Raw genomic sequence first — 24,465 nt, forward strand, 5'->3', positions numbered from 1 at the left:
CATTTGACACACATCCCTTCTTTTTAAAAACCTGCAAATACAAGACCAGGTTTGGAGATGTTTGACTTATGAAGGATTCAGATTCAGGGGAACAAACACTGGAAAAATGTAAACACAAGATTCGAGTTACTGTTAATAAAATCATGTAAATTTGGAGTCAGGAGTCATGTCAAGATCCTTGGCATTGTGTGCTGAAAGTGAACTATGTGTGGTTGGGTGTGCTCACTTCTCCATGTTAGCTGGGGGGTCTAATCAGGAAGAGGCATTTGAATGATGGGAGGGAGAGGCCCTGGCCCCTGAGCTGGGTGGTCTTGACTGAGTGTGGTCAGGAAGAGTTGAGCAGCACTGTCCAAGTGAGAGGCTTAGTGGCCACGTGGAAAGAGCACAAGCTATGTAGTAAGACACACCTGAGCTGAAATACTGATTTCATATCTCACTTTATATCTATATGTCTATCTATCTATTTAAACTTTTTTTTTTTTTAGAGACAAGGTTTTGCTGTGTTGCCCAGGCTGGACTCCTGGGCTCAAGTGATCCTCTTGTCTCAGCCTCCCGAGTAGCTGGTTTACAGGTGCACGCCACCATGCCTGCCTGGCAGTTGCTTTGTTTTTCATTGTTTTAGATTATTTTCTTCCCCATCCTTGTAATACCTATGCTGGTATTTCTTAACTGTTTCTACTGAAAAACTCCTGGTGGCCAAGAATAATGAGCGTTCCTGGAAGCCTAGGGACTAAGCCCAAGTGACCCATCACAAGCTGAAAATTGCATCCAAGACTCATGTTTTTGTTGTTGGTATTTGTACTCATGTTTTTAAATCTTAAAATTCTTGCAAAAAAGAATTCTTGCAAATATTAATATTTGCTGTACTTTTAAAATCATGTTAAATGACTTACCGTCAAGTCAGATTGGCAACCCTGCTTTCTCCTAAGACCTCAAGATATCTAACACTCCAGTGTGAGAAGCACAGCTTTAACCTGTAGTAAGTGCCATTAACCTGGGACAGTCAGTCCAAGTGTGGTTCTTTTTCAGGAGAAGAAAATGTGACAGTCCCTTAACATTGGCAAAAATAAGCAGCAGAAGAGTTCATTAGAAATTGAAAATACATAATAAATGAGCTTTTGTAGAACATTTCTTAACCAGTGATTTAAATTAAGTGCCTGCCCTCCCCAAAATAAATTAAGTTCCCATTGGCATAGGAACCGCAGGTGGCCTAGAATGAGATGTGCTGCTGTGGTAAGTAAAAGATAGTCTGTCGGGTGGCAAGGCTTTTGCATGAGGGTTCATGACCAGGAAAACCAGGTTTAAGCGTAAGTTGTCTTATTAAAAAACGTCTTTTGAGTCTAGCTGTTTTTCTAGTTTTAGAATGTTCTCATCACTTCAGAAAGTCTTCAGTTGGGGGTACACACCTGTAGTCCCTCCCAGCTATTACTACTCCGGAGGCCGAGGCAGGAGAATTGCTTGGGCCCAGAAACTGGAGGTTTCAATGAGCCATGATTGTGCCACTGCACTCCAGCCTGGGTGACAGAGCGAGACCCTGTTGAGACTATAAGACCAAACCACAGATCTTTCTCATGCTTTTGCAGGATCAAATGTTAGGACTTTGCTTCTTTTTGGTACGTCCCTTCATCAATGCATTGTCACCTGCGGGGAGAGAGAGTATTACTAAGTGGGTTCATATTTAACATTTCGTTACAGTGACTTGCCTTTGGTTTTTTTGTTTGTTTGTTTGTTTGTTTTTTGGTATTGAGGCTCTTAACCTTTTTCCAGGAACCCTCTCCCCAGAGAAACACACATGTATCACACATGTTTGCAGGTCATTTGGAGGGGTGGTCCAAATTCCACAACCCCATTTGCAGATTTTAGTTATGATTTCCTGGGATCCTGTACCAAACTTTGCATCTGAACTGAAACCTATTACTCTTCTGATTGACTGCTGGCTTGAAGGTCTGCAGGCCACAGGTCTCAGCCACTGTCTCCCAGTACGGCAGGGATGGTAGCAAGTACAGTTCAGTTCTGTGTATTTATGTGGTGATCCTAGTACTTGGGAGAGGGGCACAACAGAGTGTTGATATCCATTCAGACTTCCATCTTGCTTTGGGGTTTCAGGTTTTATTCTAAAAGCACCAGTACTAACTTGTAGTAATTATAAATTCCTTCAGGTGGATTTCTCTGCATTGCACTTTGAATGTTTTTCTCTCTCTATCTTTGGTTGTTGCTTAAAAACTAGAAAAATAATTTCTTATGCTCTCTCCTCCCAGCATATTCCTTAGTGAAGAGCCTTATAGTATGAGTACTTGTTAGTTCAGATTACCTTCTGTTTTTACCTTGTTTTACAGAGTCTGTTTAAAACAAAGTCTTTCTGGGCCTCATCTGTTGTACCAGGGGCTCAGGCTTTAGGATTTTTGAAAAGTCCTTCCAGTTTTTATATTGTATCCTTCTTGAGACATTCAATATACATTGTATCCTTTAGGTTTCAACAGATGATAGTATGTAACCAGAGGCTTCAAACTCCAGGAATTTTGAGAGTATACCTTGTATTAGGATACAGCACCTACTGGTGAAACATTATACTGCAGCTTAACAGTTGAGGAATGTTAATACCCAAACTCAAGAAGCTAAGTTTAGAAATTGTGGCTAAGTCAAATGCTGGGAGAGGCTTGTGTGAAGTGGGGCTACAATTTATGTCAATTTGTGAAAAGGGGGCCCAGGGAGAGAGGGCTAATGGTGCAAGGCAGAACTTGACATTTGAAACAGGTGAAGAGTTTTAAACCTGTAAAAATATCCTAACACAACAGAACATACTGAAGTTCAACTCCAAGTTCAGACTTTTTCATGGAAATGTATGACCAGCTTCATGATGGAAATCAGTGACAAAGTAGGATTTGGTTTAAACCCAACTCTGAAGTAGAGTGATTATGTGACAGGGGAGCAGATCCTGTCACTTTTTACTTACCTTGACATGGTTGGATAGTAGTCCGGATATTTTTCACATGTCAGTGAAAAAGAAATTACAGACCTTGTTAATGAACTGTTCATTTAATTGATAATCAGTCCCTTGTAACAGTTCAGGTGCTATAACCTGGGGTGCCAGCTTATCCTAAGATTAGGAGTTATCTTAGAGACATGCACATTTTCCTGTGTCGTTGAGACTGAATATTATGCTTTTGAAGTAAATGCAAGCATACAGGGTTTAACAGAATAGAGGCATATCTATTAAATTAATTACTACTGTTTTTCCATTGATGTCATAAGTGATTTGTCACACCTTACATGGATGTCCTGGTTTGCGTTGATCCAACAATTTCAAAGGTACAGGGAAAGATATGGAGATGGAGAAACTCACTGGTGTGTTAACTGCCATGAATTTTATCTCGAGGCAAGCACCCATTGCAGCAGCCTCCCACTTCTCCTGCCTTATGCTTCAGGATGGGGTAAGGCAGTTTTAAATTGGCTGTCTTCCTTGAACAGGCAGCTCCTCCTGCCTGGCCAGGGCTGGAGTGGCAGGAGAGACGAGCAGCCGTATTCACAACTCACTGTTGCTCCAGCCTGTCTCCGAAAATAGGGCCCGCCAAGAGGCAGAGGAAGATGTCACTTTTGGTTCTTGGCATCCTGTGGCAGTTGTGGCTAAATACAAACAGTTGCTTCTCCCATTTCCCACTCTTCCACTTGTCTCTGACAGAGCCACAAGAACAGCACAAGATGTGAATTTCCAGAGATGTATTTAGCCTATGTTTTCGTAACGCTCAAATCTACATATAGAAATCTGGTAATGCATAAGGCCTTCAGGAATGTGCACCAAATTAGAGAAAAACCTCTGGGCATCAGCTTACTTTAAAGATCCCAATGTCCTGAAACTCATGGAAAAATATCCTCAGAATCTAAAGCTCTTTATAGACACAAATGCTCTGGCAATACTGTAAGGGAAAATATGCACGCGCATTTGTATAACTTTGTCTCCTTTAGTGGCAGAGGTTGTCCACATGTTGTATTCCAGTTGTCACTCTGAATCAGTGTGGGGTTGGCTCTTCTTTACCTTTTCTCACTGTTGGCTCCTTCCCTTCTGCTCAGAAAGCTGGTGAAGGGTCTTCATCCTAAACAAGCCAACCAGCTCCTTCTGACCTTGGACCTTCCTGTAGTTACTTCTCTATCTTTTTTGTTCTTCATCCATTGTATCCTCTTAATTGTTTAATCAATTCAACTAATATTTACTGAGTGTCTCTTAAGTGTGAGGTATCACATTTGGGGATGGGGACTGATATCTCTGGGGATACATAGTTTTTTTAACTTTTAATTTTGAAATAATTTTAGAATTGTAAAAAAATTTCCAAAATAGTGCACAGAACTGCCATGTACACGTCACCCAGCTTTGCCTGAGGTTAACATCTTACACAGCCACAGTACAGTGATCTAAACCGGGATGTGAGCCTTGGCTCAATACTGTTGATGTTAATTATCTGCAGACCTCATTTGGATTTCACCAGTTGTTCCACTAATGTCCTTTTTTTCCCCAGAATCCCACATTGTATTGAGTTGTCACATCTCCTCAGTGACCTCCAACATGGGATAGTTCCTCAGTCCCTCCTTGTCTTTTGTGACCCTGACACTTTTGAAGAGTATTATTGGCCAGTTACTGTGTAGCAGTTTCCCAATTTGCATTTGGCTGATACTTTGTCACGATCACACTGAGATGATGCATTTTTGGCAATACCACAGAAGTGAAGTTGTGTCCTTCTCAGGGGATACGTGAATCAATATATCTTATTACTGGGGTTTTTACCAGAAGTTACCATTGTTCCTTTATAATTAGTAAATACCTCATAGAAAGATACTTTGAGACTGTGCATATGCCCAGTTTCTCATTGTACTTTCATCGCTAGTTTTTGTACCCATCCTGATTCTTTTTTTTTTTTTTTTTGAGACAGAGTCTCACTTTGTTGTCCAGGCTAGAGTGAGTGCTGTGGCGTCAGCCTAGCTCACAGCAACCTCAAACTCCTGGGCTCAAGTGATCCTCCTTCCTCAGCCTCCCGAGTAGCTGGGACTACAGGCATGTGCCACCATGCCCAGCTAATTTTTTGTATATATTTTTAGTTGGCCAATTAATTTCTTTCCATTTATAGTAGAGACGGGGTCTCACTCTTGCTCAGGCTGGTTTCGAACTCCTGAACTCGAGCAATCCGCCCGCCTGGGCCTCCCAGAGAGCTAGGATTACAGGTGTGAGCCACTGCGCCCGGCCCCCATCCTGATTCTTGTCTGCAGTAGTTACTGTGGTATTTGCTAAGTGGTGATTTTCTATCTGCCTTCTACACGTATTTATTGGAATTTTACTGTAAGGAAGAGCTATCTTTTCTTTCCCATTTATTCATTCATTCATTCAGCCATTCATATCAATATGGACTCATGGATATTTATTTTGTTTGGTGAGTTTTATAATCCATTACTGTATTATTTATTTAGTACAAAAATTGTTTAAAATGGCTCTTCATATAGAGCTGTCTGATTTTCTCTTCTGTTATAATTTGAATGTTTGTGTCTTTTGTAGTATTTAATGTAAAGCTAAATGCACAGAGGTACTTAATAAAAATTTGTTAAAATTAATTGATTCACAGCTCAACAGATTACTTATAAAGTTCATGTGGCCTCCAAGTTGAAAGAGTAGCTGTGGGCACTGCTTCCTAGGTACCATTCTCCTGACCTCATTCCCACTTAAATTTTCCCCTGGAGGTAAATGTGTTCCATATGTGACTTTTTTGTTCTCAGTTTCCTGGTAACATCGCATCTACTGATGGAGGGGTATGAGCTTGAGAGGTGAGGAGGGAAGGAACAGAGTCAAAGATGATGGTGAAGGCAGCCAGTGTCATAGGCTGGGGGTGTTGATGTTAATGAGCAGTGAATCTAGGTTTGGTCCTTGCATTCTGTGGTCATGGGACCTGGGAAGAGATTATGAAGGGAAAGAATGTTGTCAGGTTGTTCATCAGGGTTGGCTGAGGGACTTTCCCATTTAGGCAAGTAGAGTTCTCCACTGTGTGTCCGCGGGACTTTTCTCAGTCTGGCTCCTCTGCATGTCATAGGGACCTCTGTCTGCAAACAGAGAGCACAGCATGGGGACAGAGCTGAAGCTCTGCTCAGAGCTGCAGAAGATGCTCTGCTGCTGTCACCACTGTAATGATGACAAATTCAGTAAGAGTGACTCCCCCTAGTGCAAAGCCTCTCTTCTGGGGACTTTGACCCTTAGAGTCACCTGGTGAGGGAGGTATGAGTCTTTGTTTTGCAAATGAAAAGTGGGAGATGTTGAGCCCTCTGCCAGAGGCTTATGATGTCTGTGTCCTAGAGCTGGAGTCAGAGCAGGTCTGTTAGACCCAGAGCCTGTGCTTCCAACCACGGGGGCTCACCAAGCCACAGTCTTAGTCTTTCTAAAGGTTATTTCCGGTCTTAATTTTGGGACAAAGAAATAGTCTAGTTTTAAGGGCAGAACAATCTTGCCTAGAATCTCCTCTCTTGGGCCATTATTTTTACAGAAAGTTGAGTGTGACCCTGCTGACTGGTGGGCCACGTGCTTGCCATGGCCAACTGGTGAGCCTGCTGGCCGTTTCTTTTGGCTTCCTAAAGGTCACCCTCCTGTCCATTTCTGTAGTTTCACTCTGACCAGAGGTGGATGATACTCATCCTTAGAGGCAGTGATAAGGCTATTTGCTTTTCCTCCCTAGCTGTGAGGAAGCTGGTATTGCTCTATTTGTTTTTTATTGTTATCCTTACCTATTTGACTTTTAATGATATTTAAAAAATGGGGGGAAAAAAGAACATGGGGGATCAATCCATGTTTGTGTATTCTCTGGAGAGTTGCCAGTGCCTTTGTCATCTTGTTAAAGCCATCGAGTGTCTCGAGTGCCCTGAACTGTGTCCTTGCTTGTTCTAATAGCTGACCTTGATTATTATTAATTTGTGCTAAATGTGTAATAGTGTCATCCTTATTGTGTACTGTTTAAGGCTTCCAGTTTTGTAAATTATTCATTCTAAACATGCATCTCATTTTCATCATTTTCATAAATAAAGGCTGTAGATAGATCATTTTAAAAGATCTTATTTGTGCTTTTAACTATGTTTACTTCTTTTGTATAATGTTATAGCAGTTCACATAGATAGAGACTTTACCTTCTGGAAATTCAGTGTTCCTCATTTTTTCTATTTTTTTTTTTTTTTTTTTTCGGCTTTAGTTTCAGTGGCTTTTGCGAGGAGCTCAAGAAATGAAACTTTTTCTTTGTGTTTGTGGTTGTAGCTAGGGGAGCTATACCTGGTGTCCTGTCTATGGTCTGTGCCCCTATCTTGGTGACCTGGGGAGGCACCGTGGAGGTCACTGAGTGGTGTGTCCACATGAGGTGCATGTGAGTTTCTCGGCTCAGATCCTGACCTCTGAGCCTGCCCTGGTGACTGGTGACACTCCTGCTCTCCCTGGCCTGCCCTGCTGACTCCTTTAACAAGCAGCCCTCCTGCCAGACCATGACCTTCCTCTTCCTCCTCATCTCCACCTGACTACAGTCCTGGGCCCCTGTAGGAAAACTTCTGACTTTGCTAATCAGCTTGGGAACTGACATCCAGCACAGCCATGCACATCTGTTGTTGCCAGTCTCCTGTCTTACCCATGACCTAGGTACTTACATGGCAGCGGAGCACCCACATGGGTATGGCAAACAGAATTATAGGGGCAAACACCTGCTTCGAGTCCCTAGTGGTAGGACTCGGGGCTGGCAGCTTGTCCAAGGAAGGAAAGAAAATGAACATTTATGGCAATGCCTGCCGTGTGCCAAGCTCTGTAAGACCTTTATTCACTTTTATTCTTACCTTGAGGAGTCATCCGGAACTGCTGCCTTCCCGGAAGAATCTGAGACAGAATTAACCAAATTAGATTCAGAAGAAACCTCTAATACCAGATCTAGGCTGCAGTTAGTAGTTTAATATTTCGTGTACCTGCCAGAAGACAGGCGTGGCTACTCAGATGGCGTTCACAGAGCGCCTCTGCATGCCTCTTGCTTGAGGGCCTTGCCAGAGGCTACTCTGGCCTCTGGCAATTACCCAGAGCTGGGCGTCATCCTGTGTGACAGGTGGGGAACCAGGCTTGGGGGCAAGAAAGTCACCAAAGCCACTGAGTGGCCGGGTCAAGACGGAAGCCCTGAAGGACTGCTTTTCCTTCACCAACTTTCTGTCTCCGTCCTTTCTATGGTTACTGCTCCAGCCCTGGCTGTACTTGCCCTGGGTCTTTCCCACAAATCTGGTCAAATAGAACTTTGTGAAAATCCCCAGAGGTTTAAAAACAAAAGAAGCTTCAAAAAATTCTGTCTTGAAACCTGCTTTTTAAAAAAAAAATCTTGAGGTCTTTATTTGCTGAGTAAATTCTATCCTCCGGGACAGGAGTTTTAGACTTTGTTTTTTGTTGTTTGTAATGTGTATGATAGAAGAGGGAACTTGCTTATATTTTTGAGGTGGCCCTGGATGAGCACCCTTGCAGAGAGCACTCCACAGAGTTAACAGACATGTTATAGTTGCGTAGGTCACTCGATACTGGCACACCACACTCTGCCGTCCCTGCAGAGCTGCACTGTCCTGCAACTTCTCATGATCCAGGTGCTTCAGGCTGTAGCCATCCCTTGGTCATCTTTTGTATCCATCATCTATTCTCAAGGAAGAAAATAGTGGTGATAAAAGCACAAAAAGGAAGAACAGAGGTATTGGAACCTCTAGGATGTCAATGTCAATTATCATTAATATAATAATCTTAATCTGGTCGGGATGGGGACCTCTGAGCAGCCTGGTGTGGAAGCACAGTTGAGATTTTTCACCCCTGCTGCATTTAATCCCCAGTGGAATAGTGGATTGAGCTTCACTGAGGTGGACTTGAACAAATTTACAGTGAGATGGTGGAGCGATTGCCCTAACAGAAATGTGGGGAGTAGTGGATCTTCGCAGACAGGGAGCGAGGGCACGGCATGTTCTGTTGCCGTTGGTTTATAAGATGCCATTGACTAGACACAAGTTCGGTTCCAGTCTTCTTCGTTTCTTTGCATTTGAGAGCCTGAGTGTTGGTGAGGCTTGGCTGCTGCTCTTCATTTGGGATATTGCAGAGGAGGATTAGATAGCTTTCTGCATTTGCATCGCATACTACCTCAACCTAGGATTGACACTGCCTGTACACTCCGTTTTGAATATTTTTTGCTTCATTTAAGTCCTAAGGAGCATACAGTCTACTTCAGGTGGACCTTTTCTTTTACTATCATGGAAATTCATCTTAGCAGTAAGATTCTACTGGACTGATTATCCCAATAAAAGTACACTTGTGATATAATATTTTTAAAAACAGTCTTATTAATGGCAGATTCTCTGACTCTGCCCTGCTATCCCTTCTACTCACAGCTTGCCAACTTTGACTGTTTCATTAGTGTTTCAGTAGGATGCAGTGTACTGTGGAAGAAAGAATAAGACCTCAGAGTTTGAGCTTGTCACCTGCTACCTGAATCTGCCCAAGTTAAACTGGAGTCTTCAGTGTAGAAAGGGGCTGTGAATGTCTACAGCCAGGCTAGGTGGGGATAGAGAGGGTGATGTCTCTGTGAGACCCAGGGTGCAGGGACCGAGCCTGCACCAATGCAGGTGCTCTGGACACTCAGCTGTGCTGGCCCACCCTTCGTCCCGGAGCCTGACCCTGCTCAAGATCCGGTTTTGCTAAGCAGCCCTTTCCAGTATTAGAAGACTTTATAGTTAGAAAGGCATTCCTTATGTAGAGGCAAAGTTGGCCTCCCTTTAACCTTCATCTAGTAGTTTTGTTTCTGGCTTTTAGAGCAAGAGCGTTGACTTCATCTTCTTTCTTGCTCACCAGCTGAAACACTCATCCAGCAGATACCTTTTTTGTCAGGCACCTGCTTGGAACCAAAGATTTACAAAATTAATCAGAATAATTCCTGTCTTCTGAAGCTCACATTTTGGGTGTATATATAATTAATTCAGTAAAAAGTGAAATGTTAGGGCACAGTTTAAAAACAAAAACAAAATCGTGGGAGTTCCGAGAAGGAGGCATGCTTCTACTGAGAAGTTTGAGGGGGATGTTTAACTTCTGTTTTGAAACAGGAGAAGTGGAATTTGGAGAAGATTTCTTGTATTCAGACAGTTCTCTAATTGTCCATGGTTTGTAAAAGATCACCAGCAACGCTGTGTACCAGTACTTTAAATATTCAGGGTCAGATTTCTTTTTCTGGAGATATTTGGATATTTAAAACGCCTGGAGCTTTCTTACTATTTCTCTCACTTTAGATTCAGTTTCTCTGGAGACCCTTTAGCAGAGAGGACAGTGGCCTGGACTGGGTGACAGAGTGAGTCATCACTGGGGAGGAATCGAATCTAAAGTGAGAGAAATAGTAAGAAAGCTCCAGGCGTTTTAAATATCCAAATATCTCCAGAAAAAGAAATCTGACCCTGAATATTTAAAGTACTGGTACACAGCGTTGCTGGTGATCTTTTACAAACCATGGACAATTAGAGAACTGTCTGAATACAAGAAATCTTCTCCAAATTCCACTTCTCCTGTTTCAAAACAGAAGTTAAACATCCCCCTCAAACTTCTCAGTAGAAGCATGCCTCCTTCTCCATTCCTGGCCTCTGTTAGTCTAGCTCTGTGTATAGAGCTAAAGGGATCTTTCTGGAACATAAATGATAAATCCTGTCGTGCCACACTGAGAACAAGCTCAGAGGCCAGGGCTGCCCAGCTGCTGCTTCCGCCACTTCACTGCAGTCCACGCCCTTGGCCTGGACCAGGCCTTGGGACTTGTGAGCCTCCCTGCCCCAGGGCTTTGCTCTTGGTCTGCCTGTGGCAGTCTTCCCCACTTATCCTCAACCTTCCAGTGTCAGCACAGAGTCGCTTCCTGAACGAGCCTTTTCCTGGCGTGGGGCACAGCCCCTTGTTGTCTGGTTAGCATGCTATTTCCTTCTTTTCCAGATGTGTCACTGTGATTGCCTTTGTATTTGTTACCTGTTTCCTCCTCCACAGAGTGAGCTCTAGGGGCTAGGCCTTTGGCTCCTTGGGTACTGATGTGGCACTGCCACCTGGCCCGGCGCCTGTCATGCAGGAGGACTCAGGTAGCACTTGTTGAAGAGGGAAAGCAATTGCCTTCTGATTCTCCACATGTAAGCCTAGTGTGGCCTGGGCCTCTGAGGGCAGGGAGCCCTCTATGCACGTGGAAGTGCCTGGTTAGGTGGGGGTGAGCCCACTGTCCGGCCACCCTCCACACCCAAGCCATGTCTCCACCAGACTGGGTCCTCATAGATGGGCAACTTTTCCCAGCTTGTACATAGGTCCCCAGTGGACACTTTCTTCTCTCTCAGACTCTTTTATCCTTATTGGGATGGATGCTTAGCTCGATGGGACCTCAGAGTAGCCGGCAGAAATGAGGATTTTTGGTCTGTTAGTGTTGAGCCAGGAAAAAATAAGGTAAATGAGGATTGTCGGGGGTATGACAGAACATACTGTCACTCTGCTCACAGCCTTTGGTGGCCCTGAGCTTTGGTGTTCCTGTCCTTTCTTTTTTTGTCTTCCGAGAGATGAAATTCATAGTGAGGAAAGAATTATCAGATCCTCGGCTTTTAACAGATTTAATGCAGAAGCTCTCCAGATAACTGCCTTATGCTCTCTTGAGTTATTGTATTTTTCTCCTTGTTAGAAAAAACAAGTGCCTTCTATATTCTCCAAAAGGTGGGGTGATGTGAAATACACTGCCATGACACGGTCAACTCCTGCTTTTTCTTTCATCCTCACGCAGTGTTCTCCATGAGGCCCTTTTCCCCCAGATTCAAGGAGTTCTGTGCAGGCACGCCTGTGCCCTCTGTCTCCTCCTCCTCACTGGAGCACCCTCCTGTGGCCCTGTTCCACCGTGCATGCTCTCCAGCCTGGGCTTTCCAATGCCGAGGCTCGGGTGTACTCTTGGTGGTGCTCACATGCGTAACTCTGTGTGTCGTGTGGACGTCAGAGGCCATCTGTGTTGCTCCTGACCCCTCCCCTACTGTCTCCTCCTGGAAATCCCTGGGTGTGGCGGCCTCACTCGTGTAGCAAATGCCCTGTAACCACCAACAGTGGAAACCTGGATTCTATCTTTGGAGGCTGTTACTTTTAGGCCTGCCTGTGTTCTGTAGTCCTCAGGCTTGGTCACACATTATGATTCGGGTAATTTTGTCCTTTCACAAGTCAACTTTGTTCTTTCAGCTTAAAAGAAAAAATGAGTTCTAAAATTAGCAATAGAAAACATGGCACAGATACTGTGTTTATTTTTCTTTACATTCAGTCTCATCAGGAAAAAATAACACTAGTATTCATTTCTTATTCTTATAAAAGAAGTCAAATAACTACCTGTTTAAAATATTTTCTGATAGTGATGGAGCTTTGCTGAATGCTTCTCCTATAGTTCAGTTGTAGGTGCTATGAGGAGATATAAAAGCAACATGAGATCCTTGCCTTCTGGAAATATTTTGTGGAGATGGGAGAAAAATAAGCAGGAAATACTGAAGATCAAAAATGGTAAACTGAGGCAGTGACTCTGCTGTCTGAGCTCTGTGGAGCCTGGGGCATTCAGGTGGTACCTGGGTGGGGCTTGAAGATAAAATTATCCCATTGGGGGAAATACTGTCAGCAAAGGTCTGGAGTTAGGGGGGAGCCGGGCATATACAGAGGAGCATGAGAAGAGCAACCTGAGCCTAGCAGAGGGCGCAGCCCTGGAGTGGACGGAAGCCAGCTGTGCATCTGCAGTGGGAGCAGGCCCAGGAGTCTGATGCGTGGGTCTCCCAAGGATGCCTCTAGCTCCTGTGGCTCAGGCCAGAGTTGGGGTGAAATGGCTGCTGCTTTAGCAGTTCTATTTATGTGACACCCGCTCAGGCTACTCAGTTGCCCTGAGCCTCAGTTTCCATATTTACAACCTACCCTGTCTCTCAGACTTGCAAATTCAGCTGAGCTATAATGAATATAAATACGTTTTTAAAATACAAAACATTCTATTAATGTAATTAACCAGAAGCTGGATTTGAGCACCCTTCTGTGATGTAGGAAAGGAAATTCCTGTATTGGATGTAAAAGGCAAGAAGACGAAACAGAAAGGCCTGTCCCCAGAGAGAGGGAAAGGGGCCAGAGGGGCCAGGCCATGAAGAGCCTTCAGCTAAGCAGCTGGGAGTGTGTCCTGCAGGTGACAGTGATCTGGGGAAGCCACATGGTCAGATTGGTGTGGGTTCTTTGCTTGTGTAAAGATAACCTCAGCAGCAGGGAGGTGGATGGTTTGGAGGCTAGAAGACCAGATACCCTGGTGAATCTGAGAAGCAATTACAAGCAGAATTGACAGTGCCTGGTGACAAACTGGATGTGGAGCATTTGGGAGATAGTCAAGGGTGGTCTTGAGGTTTCTGGAATAAATTGGTTTTAAGTTTAGCTTGTTCATAAAGTGACTTTATTGACCTTTCTCTATTTCAGACCTTTATGATTGAGAAAGGAAATCTTCAATCCTAAATTCCTAGCTTACTCTAACTTGTTTAAACCCAAGACACACTAAAAGTAATCTACTTTGCATCTGATCCTTCAGTCTAGACAGGTTTATTTTGTATTTTGAAATGTGTATTTCAAGCAGAAAACTTTTGTATGCAGAAGTCAAGCCTGGAGCAAATTTTTATTGTTAAATTATAAGCTTGTGAAAGTGAAGGTTTTAATGGAAGTGCTCACCCAACCTTAACCATAGTGACACACAAACATTAGCGAGTCTGCAGGAAAAGCTGTCAGAATGAGCAGATTTCAATTTAAATGTATCAATGATTTCAAGACCGACTCGAATGAGTTTTAAAATCTTTGTATCAGTCTCATGTTTTTTCCTTAAATACTGTGAAGTCATTTAAAATTAATAAGCCAGTTTATATTTGATAGAGTTTGCAACAGAAATGCTGCCATTGGCTTTGAAGTCCTTGCTCTCATGTGGTCTTTTCATTAGTTTAAAGTGAATTGGTGGCTGTGGTTTCTGGAACCAGAAGGACAAGGGCTTCCCATCAATGGGCAGGTGGACTAACCTGAGGGACTGCATAGATACAGGTGCTGGTATCTTAACAGCAGACACTTCTTAGCTGGACTGTAGATGATGGAATGACACAGGGAGAATTTCAGTTAATGTGGGTGTGAAATGGAGCTTCTTTGAGCCATTGAAGCATTGGACCAGGTTACATTGAGGTCTTCAGGAATAGTATTCCCAAACCGAGGAAAATCTATTGGGAAGAATCAGTCTCTCTCCCCCTCTCTCCCTTTCTCAATCCTCTCCCACCCTCTTCTTCTCTGCCCCCTAACACCCTCCCCCACTCACACAATCACACAGGAATTTCCCTGTATCAAGTGCCTTTTCTTTTTTGATGGTTACCACCTATTATCAAGTACCGCTGATCTGTGAGGAACATGGTTAGGGGCTGGGGCTGCAGAGAGGTACATGTGGTTTCTCTTTGCAAGGAGCTTTCAGTCTAGGGAAAACCAGATCCAGGAGGTGATGTGAAGCAGCAGTAGGAGTTAGCCCAGAGGCAAGGAAAGTAGCAGGAAAGCTGGGAATCAGGAAGGACTTCCCAGAGAGGGGCCTGATCACTGACCGCTGGAGAAGGTCTAGGAGTTTGCCCGGTGGAGGACTAAGGGCACAGTGTGGCCACTCATTGCCAGTGTCTGCATGACCACAGTTCCACTGAATCCTCACAGCATCCTGGGAAGTCCAGTTACTGCTGTTCCCATTTGACAGTGAGGAAATTGAGGCCTGTTTGCTGGTCTGTCTCAGGACTTCAGTTCATAGGTAGCTGGTGGTATGCCTGAACTTAAATTCATGTCTAACTCTGATCTATCTTCTCTAGCCACCATATCGTGCTGACTTCAATCTCATCACCATGGAAGCTGGTTGTTCATTCCATAAACTTCCATTGAGTGCCTACTGCTCGCCTACTGCTGATTTATATTTCCACACAAGCTGTTGAAATGTTTTAAACAGCAGCGTGAGGTGCTCAGGAATCCTGCTAGTATGGAAGGGTTTTGCTTGAATTGTTCAAGGACCTGGACCAGTGCTGACACGTAGTTAGGACTGAGTGAGCACTTACTGAATAAGAAATGCAACTCCTGTATGGGGCCAAGAGCTGGAGTAACTGTGTGTGTAGGATCAGCACTCTGCAGCACAGTGCTGGACTTTCTGTTAGTGTGTGGGTGGGCGCTACCTTCCTGGGGAGTCTGCCCGAGGAATTGAAGCATCCTAAGAACACAATGGACTAAAGCAAGTGTGCATTAAGAAAAAGTCATTCCGATCCCACCTGACTTGCTTTTTTCCCTACGAATGTGAGGGGGGCTGCTTAATCTCAGCCAGACACCTGTCACTGTGCTGTAAAGGAGAGGTGCCACCTCAACCTGGTTACAGTTGGTGGATGGCTGTCTGGCTGCAGCGAGGCCTCTGGTGGCTGGTCCCCAGGCTCTGTCCCAGACCCTGTCTTGCCTACACTGCAGGCAGGATGGAGAAGACCTAGAAGGCATGCCACGGTGAAGACTGATGACCAGACATCAGAGCCCTGGAGTTGTCTTCTTTCTTTGTCAATTACTTGTTTTATAACCATGGACAAGTCCTTCAAGCAGTTGGAGCCTTAGTTTCCACACTTATTTAAAAAAGGGGGAGAGGGGAGTGGAAACTGCCTTTTTTCCCCTATGAGATTGTGAAGCCAGGTGAGAAATATCAGGAAAGATTTCCAGATATAGAGGATTTTACAAATGCATGTTTTAAAAAAGAAACTACTTGTTATTGCCCTTCCAGGGTGTTGAAGAGGTGATTCTTGGATTAGGTGTGAAATGAGGTGGATGGCCTGTGATGGTTCTTCCCAGCTTAGTGAACTACTGAATAACTGGTACATTCAAGGCATCTGTGGGTGTGAAAGGCGCAAGCTTCAGCTGTTCTCTCTTTGTTCCTGAGTTGAGGAGGTGGTTGAGGAAATAAGACTAATTGGGAAAAGCTAAATGACAATAAAATATTTGAATAGCAGTTTGTCACAAAAGAAGGATTTCACCAGTAGATATAGGATTAATTACCAAAATTCTAGGTAAAAATTGCTGAAGCCAGGCATGATGGCTCATGCCTATAATCCTAGCCCTTGAGTAGGCCAAAGCTGAAGGATTGCTTGAGGCCAGGAGTTCGAGACCAGCTTGGGCAATATTGAGATGCCCTATCTCTACAAAAATTTTAAAAATTAGCCAGGAGTAATGGCATGTGTATGTAGTCCCAGCTACTTGGAAGGCTGAGGCAGGAGAATCACTTGAGCCCAGGAGTTAGAGGCTGCACTGAGCTATGATGATACCACTGCACTCTAGCCCGAGCAACAGAGTGAGACCTTGTATCCAAAAAAAAATTGCTGAGAAAATTTCAGAAGCAGGAAAGACTCAAGTGAGTCTAAAAGACTTAAGTGAGTTTAATATGTAAGAAATATAGCTAAACACTAAAGGCAATTAACAGTAGCTTCCAAACACTGATTATTATATACTGTTTTTTGTAAGATTTATCTGTAGTCTATCCAGAAAATATAGAGGGTGAGTGATAGAAAAAGGTAAAACTATGTGCCTATTGATAAATGGTACCATAATAATAAAGAATAGGCTTTTGACTACTTCACTGATTCCTTAAAATGGCCAATATAAATAGAATAAATATGTAATTAAACAGGTGAATAGTAACCTCCTATATCAAAGATGAACAGTTTGGTGAATTTTCTGTTGACTTTGACTTTTTAAATTTTTTTTTTTTTGAGACAGAGTCTCACTCTGTTGCCTGGGCTAGAGTGCTGTGGTGTCAGCCTAGCTCACAGCAACCTCAAAATCCTGGGCCTGAAGCGATCCTTCTGCCTCAGCCTCCCGAGTAGCTGGGACTACAGGCACACGCCACCATGCCTGGCTAATTTTTTCTATATATTTTTAGTTGTCCAGCTAATTTCTTTTTATTTTTAGTAGAGATGGGGGTCTCACTCTTGCTCAGGCTGGTCTCGAACTCCTGACCTCAAGCAATCCTCCCGCCTTGGCCTCCCAGAGTGCTAGGATTACAGGCGTGAGCCACTGCACTTCTTTAAAAATTGAGATTTAACTTACACATTGTAAAGTGCGCACGTATTAAATGTAGATCGGTTTTTACACTCAAGTAACCGGGACCAAGATCAAGCTATGGAACATTTCTACCACCCTAGAAAACTCACCAGAGTCCTTTCCCAGTCAGCACCCACCCCCCTTTTTAAGGGTTGACCACTATTGTGATTCTGTTGCCACAGGGTAGCTATGCCTGTTAGTGAGTTTCACTTACAAACAGTCTCCCAGTGCGAACTCTTTTGCAGCTGGCTTCTTTGGTTCAGTGAAATGCCTGTGAGATTCATCCATGTTGCTGGGTGTAGCAGTAGTTTATTCTCTTTTTATTGCTGTGTGACTTTTCACTGTATGAATGTACCATACTTTTTTTTTACCCATTCTTCTGTTGATGGACATTTTGGTTGCTTCCAGTTTGGAGCTATTGTAAGTGAAGTTGCTTGCTATAAGTAATCTTGTATATGTCTTCTTGTGGAAATATGCATTTATTTCTTCTGGGTATTCTCTTGGGAGAAGAATTATTGGGGTATTTGGGCAGTCATATGCTTATTTTCAGTAGACTTTGATAAATGAACTGTTTTCCAAAGCAGTCGAACCAGTTTACGTGCCCATCAGCAACACATGAGCATTCTAGTTGCTGCACTGCCTCACCAGTGCGTGGTCTTTGGGGGCGTTCTGATGGATGTCTAGTAGTATCTCATTGTAATTTTAATTTCATTTCCTTGATGACTAATGGTGTTGAGCATGTTTCCACAGGCTTGCTAGCAACTTGGATATCCTCTTTTAGGAAGTACCTGTTCAAATCTTTTACTCATTTAAAAAAAAATTTTAATAATATATTTTATTTAACCTAGTATATCTGAAATATCCTTTAAACATCTAATCAATATAAAAGTTATTAGTGATATATTTTATATTATTATTATTTTTTTTTTTTTCATGGAACATCACAGAACTGAATTATATTATTTTTTATAAGTCTTTGAAATCTAGTCTGTATTTTTGGGGGGCCTATATTACATTATTTTTTAAATTATGGTAAAATACACATAAAATTTGCCATTTTAACCATTTGTAAGTGTACAATTTAGTGGCCTTAATTGCATGCAGCATGTTGTGTAGCCGTCACTGCTATACATTGCCAAAACTTCTTCACCCCAAACAGAAACTCTGAACATGTTAAGTAGTAACTCTCCATCTCCCCTCCCCACCATTGTCTGTTTTTTTTTTTTTTTTTTTGAGACAGAGTCTCGCTTTGTTGTCCAGGCTAGAGTGAGTGCCGTGGCGTCAGCCTAGCTCACAGCAACCTCAAACTCCTGGGCTCAAGCAATCCTCCTGCCTCAGCCTCCCGAGTAGCTGGGACTACAGGCATGCGCCACCATGCCCGGCCAATTTTTTCTATATATATTAGTTGGCCAATTAATTTCTATTTATAGTAGAGATGGGGTCTCACTCTTGCACAGGCTGGTTTCGAACTCCTGACCTCGAGCAATCTGCCTGCCTCGGCCTCCCAAAGTGCTAGGATTACAGACGTGAGCCACCGCGCCCGGCCTATGCCTGTTTTTTAATCGGCATTTTCTTCTGGACATGTATCCTTTATAAGACATAGGTTTTTGTGACTATCTTCTCCTAGTTTGTGGTTTGTCTAGTCACTTTCTTAATAACATTATTTGATGACTAGAAATTCTTAATTTTAATGAGGTATGATTTATCAGTTTTATTTTTTAAAGATAGCGCTTTTTTTGTCCTTTATAAGAACGCTTTGTCTCATCGGTGATTCTCAACTGAGGGTGATTGTCCCTTGGGGGTATAGTAATATGTCACAGCTGGGCCCGAGATGCTATAAATATGTCACAGTACACAGGACAGCCCCACAACAGGGAATTATCTGGCCCCAAATGTCAGTAGGCTGAAGTTGGGAAACCCTGGTGTAGCATAAGATAGTGAAGATGTTCTTATATAGTTGCTTCTAGAATTTTTAGTGCTTTGCCTTTCACGGTTATGCCTGTGATCCATCTCTCCTTAGTCCTTATGGATGTGATGAGAAGAACCTGAGAGAAATGTTGGTCGTTCCACACATGACCCTAGACTTTTCTTCAAAACAAAACTCAGTACGTTAATTACCAGGAGCTTCATGTGGACCATATTCACATATGGAACTAAAGTTTTGCTATTTGGTGGTTTGAAAGCAATATCTGAAGTATAAATGTAAATGGCTTTTGCAGAATCAAAGATTTTTCTTCTTTTACCCTTTGATATGATTATTGATAACTTGATTTAGAGTTTTGTTGCTTTTTAACTTTTAGTTCACAACCATGATGAAAACTGAAATACTAGCTTTTTTTCCCCTGCACAAATGATTCAGTTCAGAAAATAAATTGACTCAAAAGAATGCTGTTAGTTTTTTATCAGAACTGTTATCTTGTTCTTTGCCCTTAAGTGTCATGATTAACTGGACATTTGCTAGAGAGAGGGGAATTTGTCTTTTAATTTTTTTCCTTGTAGCTCACTTTTATTTCCACTTGTCAGGTCTTCCATAAAACTAGTCATTTAAATATATGAACCTTAGTAATTTAGGATAGGAAGACAAGAAATACCTTCAAAAGTAGTGTTCTTGAACACATGGGCAGCTGTGTGTCATTCAAGACAGAGAATGATGGAGAAATGTTATTATTAAAACTTTTCTCTGTGTTCATGATCATGTTGAAAAAATTCATAGTATCTTTGTATTAAAATCTACACAAGAATTTAAGTGGCCAGCCATGGTGGCTGATGCTTATAATCCCAGCACTTTGGGAGGCCAAGGTGGGAGGATTGCTTGAGTCCAGGAGTTTGAGACCAGCCTGAGCAGCACAGTGAGACCCCATATCTACGAAAAAAAAAGAGAGAAAAATCATCCGGGTGTGGTGGGATGTGCCTGTAGTCCTGGATGCTTGGGAGGCTGAGGCAGGAGGCTGAGGCTTGAGCCCAGTCCAGGAGTTTGAAGCTATAGTGAGCTATGGTGAAGCCAGTGCACTCTAGCCTGGGTGACAGAGAGACCGTATCTAAAAAAAAAAAAAAAAATTATGGCTATAGAGTGGTAATCCCAGTTAAGGATGGGGTAGTAATTGCTCTGCTGTTGAAACTGACTCTGGTAAGGGGATGATCTAGGTTTAGACACTAATATCTTGTTTTATTGATAAAATCTTTTCTAGTGCTGCTATTTGGGGCCTGCTGGCTCCCTCTTGTGCTTCTCTGTGTTGCAGCAATGGTGTGCACTGGAAAGAGTGTTGGAATTGGAATCACAACTCCTGATTTGGGTCACAGTTCTACCTCTAAATACCCAAAGGGCAGGCAGATCACCTAGCCTCAGTTTGCCCATCTGGTAACGGGAGTGCCAGTCACTGCCTTGTGTTGATATTGGGAAGATCAGATGAGAGGTATGAGAGCACTTTGTGAAGTGTTAATCTTCACAGAAATATGAGGAATCAACTTCGTGGACCCACCCATTTTTTTCCCTAAAATGTCCTATGCGATGTATTTGTATAGAGACAGCACTGGAGGTGGCCAGGTGAGGGGGGTTGGAATCTCCTCCACTTACTTGCTGGATGACCTGGGCATGTTTTCTTTGGGCCTTAGTTTGTCTGTAAAGTGGGGGTGATGGTAGCACCCATCTTGCAGGGTCAGGAGATCTAAATTTGTCACTGCATATAAAAAGCTTAGGATAGTTTATGTGCCTGGCACATAGTAGACCCTCAGTAAATGTTATTTTTAGGGTTACTGTTAGAGCTGACTTAAATAATAGTGAAATTCAGGACCTACCTCAGTCAGACCCTTTTCTGCATAAACTGACCAGTCCATTGAAACAGGTCTGATTCACTCTTGAAATATTTCGTTTTGGTTGTCAGCACTGAATAGTAAAGTAGGCATGGTGGTTCCTGGAGGATCTGCTATGGGAAAAGAAAGTGGCGTGTGAGCCAGATGCTCACCATTTACGCACCTCTTTAGCTCAGCAGATTCAGAGGTTTAATCACTCATTAATGAGTCACCTGCTTTATTTCACTAATTTCTTTAACAGCACCATTTTGAGCCCCTAGAGGGCTGAGAACAAACTCTCTTCCTTTTTGTTTCTACAGTTCTTAGTCTAATGTTTGGCACTTAATAAATGTCTGTTGAATAAATTTTCATTATTTGAAGCTTAGGTCAAAAGGTGTATTAGTTATCCTGAGGAAAAAGTAACACGGCCAGAGATTTTGGCACTGATGTGGGAGACCTTTGACCTTTTTCCTCTTTTCTTTTTAAATTAAATCATTAAAAAAATTATGTCATATATACATACAGTATAAAATATTAGAAAATATAAATTAGCATAAGGAGGAAAATTAAAGTTTCATTTATTCTGTTCGACAGGGTTTCCTTGACCCAGAACTTCAAGTGGGAAGAGCTGGACAGAGATAGGGCCAGGAAGCCTAGTGTGAAATTCAGCTTCTTCCATACTCTGTTTTCCACCCTTCAGATGTGTGTGCATCTGTGTGTGCCGGGGACAGGGAGGGATTTAATCAGATGGCAAAGATCTTCACTGTTCTCCTCCTTTGTGTGAGCCAGCACTGAACCCAGTTCCCAGATTCAACTCAATTTGAGCATAAGTCACCTGGGAAACTTGTTAGAAATGGTGTTTCCTGGGTTCCCTTCTCTGGGCCCACAGGCCTGGACTGAAGGCCAGGCTGCAGCACACCCCAAGAACAGCATCTGGGGCTGCAGGACTGGGGGTAGCCAGTGCTTGCTGTTGGAGCCACTCCAGAATTATCTTACCATTTCCTTTATACTTCACAGTTTTCATCTGTTTCAAAGAACGAAAACAGGTGTGTGGAATTGAAGAAACCAAAATAAGTCCTTAAACATATAAGGTAGGCCTTATGGAGGCCTTAAAATTGCCTGATTTTCATAAGTAATTTTGAGAATTGAAGAAACTCAGGTGGGTTTCTATATTAGATTTGGTTCTGTTCAAGACCACCAGTGTAGAAGCACCTATTCATCACGTTTAACTAGCCAGCATCTTTGTTCAGAGTGCTTGGCATATGTTTCAAAGAACTGGGATACAGTCAAAAGCCATAAATTTAGGACTGAAATAGAATATTAGTCTTCAGGTTCCTGAGTGAATGCTGAGCATAAAGGAGGACAAAAAGGACAGGAAATTGTATCACTACATTAATGATCATAGTAAAACAGACCCAGTGCACTCACCCTAAGCAGTCTCCTGCCTTTGGTTTGGAGAGAATTTAGTTTTCTTGGCTTCTTTCTGCCCCTTCTTAGAATGTTCCCATACCTTCAACCATCCTCATTTTCTTCACTTTTCTGTCCTTATCCAGCCTGTGCTTTCAGTAGTGTGGTGCCCACGTGTCTTTTTTCCTGCAAGTGTGTTCAGTTCCTCTTTCCTAGAAGGCAGAAAGGCACTAACATTTACCAGGTGCCTGGGTCCTAAAGTGAAGATCCCATGAGCAGAGGCATAGCCAACCCACAGGGAACATGCAGTGACTGAGAAATGACATGTCACTGAGGTTTTAAAGAAACTTAACTATGACAAACTCTAGCCTGAACTGACCATGTCTTGTCTTGAGTGAATATTTTTGAGGACTATACCCAGAAGTTCATAATTTAAAATAAATTTTTTTCATTTGTTTCTTAGAGGCTTAAAACAACACACATGTGTTATCTCACAGTTTGTCTGGGCCGGGAATCCAGGCATGGCTTAGGTCCCTGCTGCAGGTCTCCCACAAGGCTGCAGTCAGTCTCTTCTAGAGGCTTGACTGGGGAAGGTCTGTATCCACACTCGCTCATGTGATTGGCAGCAGGGTTCAGGACCTCAGGGCCTCAGTTTCTTGCTGGCGGTTGCTGGAGGACAGCCTCAGTTCCTTGGCACGTAAGACCTGTAGTTTTTTTCAGATTCTCAAGCTTTACCAGTCCCTCTCCTCCCGCCCCCCCCCCCCCCCCGTTTTTATCCATCCTTTGTTAGATTACTTTTATGGTGATCGTCCTCTTCGTCATTTCCGTTAATTTACGAATGTCTACTAAGTCCTTGTTCCTGGAAGAGTACTAACTTACTGAAGCCTCCCAAGTGCCAGAAAACCTCAGTGGTAGGCATTGTCTTTTACGCGTGAAACTGACAACAGACAGGTAGTGGCTGCTCAGGGCCACGCAGTTGAGACTGGCACTCCTGCTCTGGCACTGTGCCGCTGTCCGTGGGCCTTGTGTGCTCAGGCTCCACCAGCCTTGCACCTCTTCACTCACTACTCCCCACCACGTGCAGTTGACTCTGCAAACTGTAGCTGCTCGGCTTTCCCAAACAAGCCCTTCCTTTCCTGCTTGCTGCTGCCATTTCTGGTGCTCTCTGCCCAGGATGTGTTCTCCCTTCCCACGTGGAAAAAACCTGCCCATCTTTAGAGAGCTAACTCACATGCCACCTCCTCCATGAGTCATTGCCATATCTCTCTCTTCCCGACAATGTCTGCAGCTCTTCTCTGAATTCCAGCACATGTCGTTTATCCTGGTGTGACACATCCTAGCTTGCCCATCTGGACTCCCTGCTATGTATGACTTCCTTAGCTTCTTGAGAGTCAAGAACCTGTCTTACTTGTTCCCCCACGATGCCTTGCATGTAGCAGACACTCTGTGGAGGTTTGGGGAGGTGGTGAGTGAAGCTTTGCTAGAAAGCTTTACAATGGGTTTAAAGTAGCATTGAGGATGCAGAAACATAGCACATCTAGGATAAAATTGTTCCAACTAATTGACTTGACTTTCTTTATTATTGAAATAATAGCTACTTTGATAACTCTTCTGAGATTAAACAAAACCTTTCTTAAAAGTTTAACACCTGTTTCTTTTCCTACTTTTTTGCAGATATAGTTCATCCTAGTTTTCACGCTAGTACTTGCTCACAAGAGTAGTACAGTAAATATCACATTTATTTTATTATGTCCTGTTCTTTTAATGGACATGCATGTTAAGTAGTAGCCAAAAGATGTGGTTACTGTGGTTATTTTATGATGGGTAACCTATTTTCACTAAACGTCAGTGGTTATTGAATTGAATGGAGTTGTCCATTTCAAATAATCCAAAGGTATGTTTACTTTGTTAGCACCATTAAGTTACCCAGAATAATTTGGAGTAATTAGCTTTATTTTTCAAACTAAAAGGTTAATTTGCAAAATGACCACATGTGGGAAAGTTAGTAGACACTCTAAAGTGCCCAGGACACTCCCCACTGCCCACCCAGCTCCCTTCAGAACCAGCCACTCTGCCAGGCCCAAACAGGAATGTCATAGCCTCCTGCTTCCTGTACTTGCCACCTGAGTTGCTGT

The 24,465-nt window shown here is 43.0% G+C and overlaps 1 protein-coding gene across 2 annotated transcripts in view; it reads left to right on the plus strand.

The window, feature by feature from the left end:
- The window catches only part of SETD3 (SET domain containing 3, actin N3(tau)-histidine methyltransferase), a 79,714-nt gene that overhangs the window by 26,181 nt on the left and 29,068 nt on the right, over positions 1-24,465 (plus strand). The gene's annotated exons all lie outside the window — the stretch shown is intronic.

The sequence above is a fragment of the Microcebus murinus genome, chromosome 6, assembly GCF_040939455.1.
Source record: "Microcebus murinus isolate Inina chromosome 6, M.murinus_Inina_mat1.0, whole genome shotgun sequence".
Taxonomy (NCBI): Eukaryota; Metazoa; Chordata; class Mammalia; order Primates; family Cheirogaleidae; genus Microcebus; species Microcebus murinus.